Source organism: Mustela nigripes, unplaced genomic scaffold, assembly GCF_022355385.1.
Source record: "Mustela nigripes isolate SB6536 unplaced genomic scaffold, MUSNIG.SB6536 HiC_scaffold_872, whole genome shotgun sequence".
Taxonomy (NCBI): Eukaryota; Metazoa; Chordata; class Mammalia; order Carnivora; family Mustelidae; genus Mustela; species Mustela nigripes.
The window spans coordinates 1-10,682 of record NW_026740279.1 but is presented as its reverse complement, the minus strand read 5'-3'; the positions used below and the strand labels follow the sequence as shown (position 1 = coordinate 10,682).

At 39.1% G+C, this 10,682-nt stretch overlaps 1 pseudogene; it reads right to left on the bottom strand.

The window, feature by feature from the left end:
• Positions 1–458: 458 nt before the first annotated feature.
• LOC132008752 (olfactory receptor 2V1-like) lies at positions 459–1,414 on the bottom strand (annotated as a pseudogene).
• Between the last annotated feature and the right edge of the window lie 9,268 nt (positions 1,415–10,682).

Below are 10,682 nucleotides of genomic sequence, written 5' to 3'. Positions count from 1 at the left end.
GAGAGGGCACAGATTGCATGGAGCACTGGGTGTGGTACAAAAACAATGAATACTGTTATGCTGAAAATAAATAAAAAATAAATTAAAAAATATATATATATACAAATAGAGGCACCTGAGGCTTAGTCAGTTAAGTGTCCAACTCTTGATTTCAACTCAGGTCATAATCTCAGGGTTGTGAGATTGAGCCCATTTGGGGGTCTGTGCTTAGCAAAGTCTACTTGGATTCTCTCTCTCCCTTCCCCTCTGCCCCTCCCCCAATTTGTGCTCTAAATTTAATAAATAAATAAAACAAATATCTTTTTTAAAAAATGTGCACAACAGTACTAGAAAACAGCTTTGGGAGAATGCAATTTAAACCACAGTGAGATACCACTACACACTCAAAACAATTGTTAAAATTTAAAAGTCTAATCCAGGTAGCCATGACCCAGAGCTTACATCCACAGGTGCCAGTGTCAACCTAGCACTGCTCCTGCACCACAGGGACACCTCCCCAGGAGTTTCTTGAGAGCCCAGACACTTCCTTGTTCCTCAGGCTATAGATGAGTGGATTAACCATAGGGGTGATCATTGTATAGAAGGCTAAGACCACCTTGTCCTGCTTGGAGGAGTGGTAGGCCTGAGGCCACATGTAGGTGATCATGGCAGCCCCATAGAAGAGAGAAACCACTGCCATGTGAGAAGAGCAGGTGGCAAAGGCCTTCTGCCGACCTTCAGCAGAACGCATATGGAGCACAGCTACCAGGATCCGCAAGTAGGAAGCAGAGATAACAGCAAAGGGCAAGAGCAGCATTAGGATGCAACAGACATATATCATGGTCTCATAGAAGGAGGTGTCAGCACAGGCCAACTTCAGTATGGCAGGGACCTCACAGAAGAAGTGATCTATCTCCTGGGAGCCACAGTAGGGGAAGGTCAGAGTGAAGATGGCCTGAATCAGTCAATCCACCAGGCCAAAGAGCCAGGACCCTGCCACCATGAGCCAGCAAACACGGTGGCTCATGATCACTGAGTACCTCAGTGGGTTGCTGATGGCCACATAGCGGTCATAGGCCATGAAGGCCAGCAGGAAGCATTCATCTCCCAGGAGGGTGAGGAAGAAGAGGATCTGGAGTCCACAGCCTGTGAAGGAGATGGAGCCACGGCCCAGGAGGAAGTCAGTGGCCATCCGCGGCACGATGGTGGAAATGAGCATGAGGTCCATGAGTGACAGCCAGCTGAGGAAGAAGTACATGGGGCTGTGCAGACGGGAGTCGATGGTGATGAGGAGGATCATGAGTCCATTGCCAGAGAGGGCCACCAGGAACATGACCATGATGACAGAAAAGAAGAAGAGGTGTAGTGGCGAGTGGGTGAAAAGGCCCAGGAGGATGAAGTGGGAGATGAGAGTCTGGTTTCCCATGAAGGCCATTTTTCCTGCAAAGGAGTGTGCCAGACTAAGGGTTGGGATCTGGAAACAGGAGATGTATGTTTAGTGCCACCATACTGAGGACATCAAAATTTTGTCCAATGTGTTGTCCTCTTTAAATGCTATTTGGTTTAGAATAAACTCTTTAAGTTTCTCTTTAAGATAAAGAATTTCTAACGAAGATGCGGGCTGTTGTTGATGATGTTTTAATTCCTAGGACTTTCTTCACAGAGCTGAGGAGCAAATATTGAAGTATTTACTGCTGAAGTGGGCACTGTTTCTGCCTCTGTTAGGAATTTGGTTGTTCACTAGTCCTACAAATCTTTAGGTCAGCCTCCCTCAAGAATTTGTTTTTTCAGGGAAAACTACTAAAGCAGCAAAGACATGAGCCAACTGTGTAAACTGGGCACCTATTCAAATATTTTGAACTTCAGTTTCCTTATCTTAACATAAGATAACAATATCATCTTGTAGGGTAATAGTAAAGATTAAAGGGGATAACATAAGTAATGCCTAGTAAATTAGAAATCATTTGAGCAATTTTTATGCGCCAGGCATTTTGATAAACACTCTGACACATCCTCAGATATACTCCTCATAACTTCCCTGGAACATTCATCATTACCCCAATTTCATAAGTGGGGAAACTGAGACAGAGAGAAGCTTACTAATTTTCTTTCTTTTGAGCTATGAAAGTTTAAAGTATTTCCTAAGAAACTTTGTAAGTGAGAAACTAAGGGCAACTCAAAAACAAAGACAAAGGAAAAGCTAAGCAAATTATGGTCCAATTACATGATAAAATAATATGTACTCAATTTGATATTTATAATAGTTTTAATAGATTCTGAACAAAAAATATGTTATATAAACTCAGCATTTTATAGAATTTCTTAAGACTAGGAATTCTGGGAGAAAATGTGCAAAGATATTATTAGTGTGGTTTCTTCTAGTAGTGGGATTAAAGATTCTCCCCACCCCCAGTTTCTTTGTATTTTACATATTCTATAAAGAATATGGGAACATAATTTTTAAAACAAGGATCAACATTCAAAATATATAGGATCAACATTCAAAAATAAGCAATTCTCACATAATACTACTAACCAATTAATAAAAGTAGTAGAAATAATATTCACAATTGCAACAAAAACTCCAAAGTGCCTAGGAAAGAACCCCTATGTCAAAAATTATAAAACATTACTAGCAGACCTAAAAGAGGGCCCAAAGAAAGCTAAGCATATTCTTGGATAGATAGGCTCAACACTAAAAGGATGCAAACTCTCCCCAAAACTAATCCAAAAAATCCATGTGATCCCAACTAAAATCTCAATAAGACACTTCAGTTTGGAAATGGCAAAACAGAGTCATTCTCTCAGAAGTCATCCAAGAGTGCTAACAAGATTGTGATCAGAAACAAAGTCCATATCAGACAAAAATGGGGTAGCTGGACGTTAAACCCACAAGATAACATTGAAACTGACACACAAGTCAGTAGAAATTGAACAGGGCCAATGGAAAAAAATAATAATACTTGGGAGCATAGACCTCAAAGGACCCTTTTGAACAGAAGGCAAACACAAATTGCTAATTTGTCCTAATGCATGTCCTGGCACCCAGATGTGTTCCCTTCAGACTGGAAAATAAATGACTCTCTTTCTTAATCCAAGAATTTGAGTGGCCCAGGAAACATTTAAAGATACTGACTTTGGAAGTTTAAAAAATAATAATAAAATGAAAGCCTGGTCATTCATACTCAGATCACCTAATTTGATTTTTGTTACCCTATATTTTAATATTAGCAGACAATTGAGGGTTAGCAGACATCTGAAAAAGTTTCCATCTTCAGCAAAGCAAAATAGATGAAAAAAGAGACTCTTCAGAGAAAAAAAAAAGTTTTAAAAATTCTTCTACTCAATGTTGAATGAGATAAGGAAAGATATTATAAACATGAAACAAGAATGAAATTCTATAGAAAAAAGGGCATTCCAAAGATGGAGCTTTTAAAGAATAAAAATACCTTTAGAGTAAGCAGTTCTACTTACAGAAACTCATTGTACAAAAATACTTGCACATATGTGAAATGACACATAGTGAAGTGGTTTAGTACAGATTTGTTGTAGTAGAAAAATTGCAAATGACCTAAATATCTATCAACAGAGGAAAGGCTGAATAAACCTTGGAATAATATGCAAATACGAAACAGAATGAAGTTGCTTTTTATGTGTTGATATAGAATTCTCTCCAAATTGTATTGTTCTGTGAAAAAGGTATAGTACAGGGGAGCAAATATAATATAACTGAATATATAACATGCTATATAACATATTATATAATTATATGCCTTAATTATATTTATATGATGATATAAATTATGTTACATATTATAATTATATAATTATGCTATTATTTTATATGATATATATCATGTAATACTATATTTTAAATATAAACATGTAAAAAGAAATGTGTGTGTCTCTATATATCTATATATCTATAAAAAATCTCTGGAATTAAACGTAAGTGAACTAGTGAACCTGGAAACTCGTGTAACTAGCAACATTGTTTGCATCAGAGGAAGGAACTCTAAAATAAGATTGCAGGGATCTGGGATAGAAGAAAAAGGTTTTAGGTACATGATTTTGTGCCTCTTCAATTTTACACTATATGAGAGAATAACAAACTTAAATGAATGCATAAGTATAATGTTGAAATGATGTTCAAGAGTATTTGTCATGGAAATTGACAAAATGAGAACCAACGTGCACACATAATATCTTGGAAGTGCTCAGATAAACATTTGCTGAACAAATAGCTGAGATAACTTTGAAAAGATAATGTCCAACAGGTTAAGGTAAAAATAAAACTGCCTCATCAGTTATCAAAATATAAAAAGAATGGTATTGGTGAAGGAATAAGCAAATTGAGCAACAGAACAGAATAAGTCCAGAATCAGAGCTATATGTGTAAGAAAATTTACAATCTGGTATAATAATAGAACTTAAAATCTGTGGGGAAAAAATAAGGGCTATTCTAGAAGTGGTTAGGGACAATTGCTCATATATTTTGAAAAATAATTAAGTCCATACTATATCCCTTACACAAAAATAGTTTCCTGGAAGGTTAAATAACTAATTGGTACTTTATATATCACTGAGTCATAGTTAAGAACCAGAATTCAGCCAATTAATAGCTTTGGGCAAATGCTCACTGAAGCTTTCCTCTCATATGCAAAATGAGCATGAAAATAATCGCCTTTTAGAGTGGTTATAAAAATTAAATGAGTTCATGTGTTCAAAAAAAAAAAACCAGACATTTGCATAGTTCATCCAAAAAAGGCTCAAAAAATGGTGGCCATTGCCACTGTTGAGTGAAAGAGGAGTTCTAAGACTGTTCACAGGATTGTGGAGAGATGTGGAGATGTGAGAAGGGAAGAAACTATTAAAAAGCAACTGTAGTGGTCTAAACAGGTGATGGACACTCAGCTGTCTGATCTTGGCAGGTTTCTTAACCATTCTGAGCCCTAGATGCATCATCTATAATGGCTATGAGGATGAAATAAGACAATGCATGTAAAGGCCACTTTAGTGCCTGGCACATAGTAAGTATGCAATACAAAGTGACAGCTATTAGGAAGTCTACACTCCAACACTTACGCTCTGTACAAATGTGGTAAGAATGTAAATGAGGTGGGAAATTTTTAAAAAGTACATGTCTTGGAAATCAGAATTTTCAAGTTGAAAGGAAACCTGGATATTGTTTACTCTGACTCCTCTCAGATGCATTTATTGATTTGCCAGGTTTTTTAAGCAATAGATCAGATAAACTAATCTTTGCAAATGAAAAAAGGCACTAATCCGTGTATCTAAGAACTTGTTACCAATTCAGATGGAAATTTCTCCTGACAAAACTTTACCTGATAGTTTCAGTTGGGCAAATGGGGGAGATATTAGAGCAGGAAGGTCTTTCTACATACCTCAGATGAGCCTTGCCAGAGCCCTAGCTATGTATAAGAGACTCCTGCAGAGTTGGTCTTGAGAATTTTGTTAAGGAGTCCTTAGGAGAAAAGGAAAAAGTCAAACCTGCGGAAACTTTCTCAAAGAGAAACAGAACTGCGGAGTGGAAAGAAAAAGGAATAAATACACCAGAACATGCTTTTCCAAATAACAGCAGGGCCCTAATTGTCCTTCAAAAGAAGGGGTATGGGAGAAGCTATCCACATGGAATAATACATACATAACGTGTGGAGGAGCAGCAAGGAGAAAGTTTTTCCCAAGAGTTAGAAATATAGGCACATGTGGTAGGTCAGCAGGAGATGACTTCACCCTTCTCATTCAAAATCTAGCAGCATTAAGGAGGCATTAAGCAGGGTATGTGATGTGATGAGCACTGGGTGTTAAGTGAAATTGATAAATTATTGAACACTACATCTGAAGCTAATGATGTGCTATAAACTAGCTAATTGAATTTAAATTTTAAAAAATATAACAGCCAGATGTCATCAGGGATAGACAGCTTTCATGATAACCTAGGGGGCCAGTTTCAGATGGTCCAAGCGTTTCGCAACTTCTCTAGACCTGAAAAAAACAAAACAGTGCCCACTCTTCCTAAACTTGTGGTGAGACCCTGAGAAATTCATTTCCTTTCCTCAGTCTTGGTTTCCCAAACAGCAACATGACAGGTTGGCTGACACAGTCCTGAGGTCATTTCTAGTTCTACACAGAGAATAAAGAATTGAGAGGCAAAACAATATTCCAGAAATAAAATTCAACCACACAGAGGTCTGTCTCTCAAGAGAAATAGTAGTGGCAAAGGAGAATGGCAAAGCTAGTTGTGAGTGAACAAACATTTTAAGCATTTGATAACAGACAGATAGAGGGAAAATCCTTACCTGAAACCATGTAATCAATGACACCAGGAAGTGCTAGAGAGTGAGGGGGCAGATCAGGAGTCTGGAGCCCTATGTCCTTGGAAAACAGACTTCACTGCCCTAATCAGTCAGTTGGGTCTGCAATGGGTCTCTCTCAGTGCAGGAAAACCAATGAAACTCCATCCCCTTATAAGGAAATGGGACTGAAATGGAATAAGGAAGAACATTCTCTTATAGGAGCAAAGTTTTAAAAATAAATAGATAGATAGATAGATAGATAGATAAATAAATAGATAGATAAATAAATAAAAAACTTGTGTGGTCAGAACTCCTCCAGAATCTTTTGTATCCTGTGAAAATGGGAGTTGACTGAGGTGCTTGGGACACTTCCCTTTTACAGGAAAGAAATACCTGATGCCTTCCATAACGGCTGTGGAAAGGTTTTAAAGAAATGCATTAAGATTGTTTAAAATGGGAAGAAAATGGGTTTTGAAAGGAGGAACACACACCACACACAAAACCTCATGCTAAAACCCTGGCAGAATCTTCAAGAGATGAGAAAAAGCAGTCCAGAAACAACAGCTGTAGCACAGAGAGATCATATATATTTTCTCCAAACAGAAGTGAATGTGCCAGTGAACTGGGCCAGGAAAGAGAAGCTCTTGCTGGGATTCAGAGAAGAACCTCTTACCTGTGGATGAAGCCCCTCATTTGTCCAGGACCAACATCTGTGAGATATTTTATTGTCTCACTCCTCCCTGTTACCCATTGTTCTCCTCCTCTGCTGTGACTAAGGAAAGTTACTTCTATTTTCACAAATCCCTGGAGACCCTTCCTCTGCCACAACTCTGTCCCCAGTCTCTGGCAATTAAATTCCCAGGGAAAGGAGGCGCCTGCAAACTTCTCTGCTCATCTCAGCTACAACAACAAACTCTCCCAGGAGAAGGAGGAGAAGAAAACTGAGGAGGGTTTCTATGGGTCAACCTGAAAGGAATTGTCTCTTCCTCTATTCTGAAAGGGAATGGGAAACATTGGTTTTTGTTTTGTTCTGTGGCCCACCTTGAGAATGTCCACTAAATACTGTATGTAAACAAAGGGCCTCCAGTGACTTCCAGACCATCACCACTCTGCATCTTTCTGCCTCCTCCCAGGACCTTGGCCTAATGAGGATGCAACCATCTAAGATCACACTGACCCTTCTGATCTCAGAGCTCAATTCCACTAAAATTCAAAGCAGTCTCTAAGAGGTCAAAGATTCAACAAACACTCTACTATGATCAAGAGTTTATCTGGGGGTGCCTGGGTGGCTCAGTGCGTTAAAGCCTCTGCTTTTGGCCCAGGTCATGATCCCAGGGTCCTGGGATTGAGCCCCGCATCATGCTCTCTTCTCAGCAGGGAGTCTGCTTCCTCCTCTCTCTTCCTGCCTCTCTGCCTACTTGTGATTTCTGTCTCTGTCATAAATAAATAAATAAATAAAATCTTTAAAAAAAGTTCATCTGTCCCTGGCACTTACCTCCTCCCACTCTCCTGTCAGCTCCCACCAACTTCACTTTTTCTCATACTAAGAAATTCACACAAAGAAAAGTAACATAGCACAGACACTTGACCACGAAGTCAGACAGAGCTGGGTGGGAATCCTATGTATACCTGACCTTGGGCTAGGGACTAATCTGAACCCAAGTTTCCTCATGTGTAAAATGAGAATGGTGATGCTCACTACAAATATTTGTTGTGAGAATTAAATGGAATATCTAAAGAGTTCTCCCTGTTATAAGTTCTAAGAATTATAATTACTATTGCCACTGTCCTCCCATCTCTATAAAGCTGGAAAGCAGAGACAAAAATACACATTTTACAACAATAGTCAAACTCAAACAAATAACTGAAGCCTTTAGCAAGCAACAAAACAAATGATGAGGCTGGGGAAGAATCTGATTTATAAAGTTACCATAATATAACATTCTAAATGTCCAGTTTTCTTGTCTTTAATATTTTATTTATTGATATGTTGATTTATTGATTTTAGAGAGAGAGTGGGGAGAGGAGCAGAGGGAAAGGGAGAGAGAATCTCAAGCCAACACAGCACTGAACATAAAGCTCAACATGGGGCTTGATCTTACTACTCTGAGATCGTGAAATCAAATCAAGAGTCAGATGCTAGACTGAGCCACCCAAGCACCCCACTATGTTTTCAGTCTTTTCTGTAAAATTACAAGGCATAAAAATAAATAAAGGACATAATCCAATCACAGAAGATATGAAGAGAAACTGTCCTTAAGATAGCACAGACATTAGATTTACTACACAAAGATTTAAATAAACTGACCTAAATATTCTCAAAGAGCTAAAGGAGGGGAGTCTGGATATGTGAGTAGGAAGATGGTGGGGGACTAGGAGGACCCTAGGTTTGCCTCCTCTCACAAATACAACTAGATAATTATCAAATTGCTCTAAAACCCCATAAATCAAGTCTATGACAGAACAAATTCCAAGATGGAGAGATGAGGCCACATTGAAGAAGGTAGAAAGTACAGAGACATAGTTTAGGGAAGAAATGGATCATTGGTGCCTCAGAGGGAAGGGAGCCATGGTCACAGAGAAGGGCAAGTGAGAGAGAATAACACAGGGGAATGCACAAGGAAAACGTTTCTCTAAATCCATTGGCTTAGAAAATGTCAGGGGGTGAATGTCATGAGTTCTTGCAACAAGAGGGCTTGAAGACTGGAAATTTTTTTTGCATTTTTTAAAATTTCTTTTCAGCCTAACAGAACTCATTGTTTTTGCACCACACCCAGTGCTCCATGCAATACGTGTCCTCCTTAATACCCTCCACCTGGTTCTCCCAACCTCCCACCCTCCACCCCCTTCAAAACCCTCAGGTTGTTTTTCAGAGTCCATAGTCTCTCATGGTTCACCTCCCCTTCCAATTTCCCCCAACTCCCTTCTCCTCTCCATCTCCCCATGGCCTCCATGTTATTTGTTATGCTCCACAAATAAGTGAAATCATATGATAATTGACTCTCCCTGCTTGACTTATTTTGCTCAGCATAATCTCTTCCAATCCCATCCATGTTGATACAAAAGTTGGGTATTTATTCTTTCTGATGGAGGCATAATACTCCATAGTGCATATGGACCACATCTTCTTTGTCCATTCGTCTGTTGAAGGGCATCTTGGTTCTTTTCACAGTTTGGCAACCATGGCCATTGCTGCTATATACATTGGGGTACAGATGGCCCTTCTTTTCACAACATCTGTATCTTTGGGGTAAATACCCAGGAGTGTAATTGCAGGGTCCTAGGGAAGCTCTATTTTTAATTTCTTGAGGAATCTCCACACTGTTCTCCAAAGTGGCTGCACCAACTTGCATTCCCACCAACAGCGTAAAGAGAGTTCCCCTTTCTCCACATCCTCTCCAACACACGTTGTTTCCTGTCTTGCCAATTTTGGCCATTCTAACTGGTGTAAGGTGGTATCTCAATGAGGTTTTAATTTGAATCTCCCTGATAGCTAGTGATGATGAACATTTTTTTATGTATCTGATAGCCATTTGTATGTCTTCATTGGAGAAATGTCTGTTCATATCTTCTGCCCATTTTTTGATATGAATATCTGTTTTGTGTGTGTTGAGTTTGATAAGTTCTTTATAGATCCTGGATATCAACCTTTTGTCTGTACTGTCATTTGCAAATATCTTCTCCCATTCCGTGGGTTGCCTCTTTGTTTTGTTGACTGTTTCCTTTGCTGTGCAGAAGCTTTTGATTTTGATGAAGTCCCAGAAGTTCATTTTTGCTTTTGTTTCCTTTGCCTTTGGAGACATGTCTTGAAAGAAGTTGCTGTGGCTGATATCGAAGAGGTTACTGTCTGTGTTCTCCTCTAGGATTCTGATGGATTCCTGTCTCACGTTGAGGTCTTTTATCCATTTTTATTTTATCTTTGTGTATGGTGTAAGAGAATGGTCAAGCTTAATTCTTCTGTATAGCTGTCCAATTTTCCCAGCACCATTTACTGAAGAGACTTCTTTCCACTATATATTTTTTCCTGTTTTGTTGAAGATTATTTGCCCGTAGAGTTGAGGGTTCATATCTGGGCTTTCTACTCTGTTCCACTGATCTATGTGTCTGTTTTGATGCCAGTACCATGCTGGAAGACTGGAATTTTAAAGGTTGGCAGACTTAGATAGGATAGAGCCCTAGGGGCACAGTCCTACTCCTGGAGATAAGGCAGGCAAACAATCCAGAGACAGATGGAATGGAAACAGCAATCTTAAGAATGCTTGGGGTATCACTATGTTTGTATCTTTAGGGTAAATACCCAATAGTGCAATTGCTGGGTCATAGGGCAGTTCTATTTTCAACATTTTGAGGAACCTCCATGCTGTTTTCCAGAGTGGCTGCACCAGC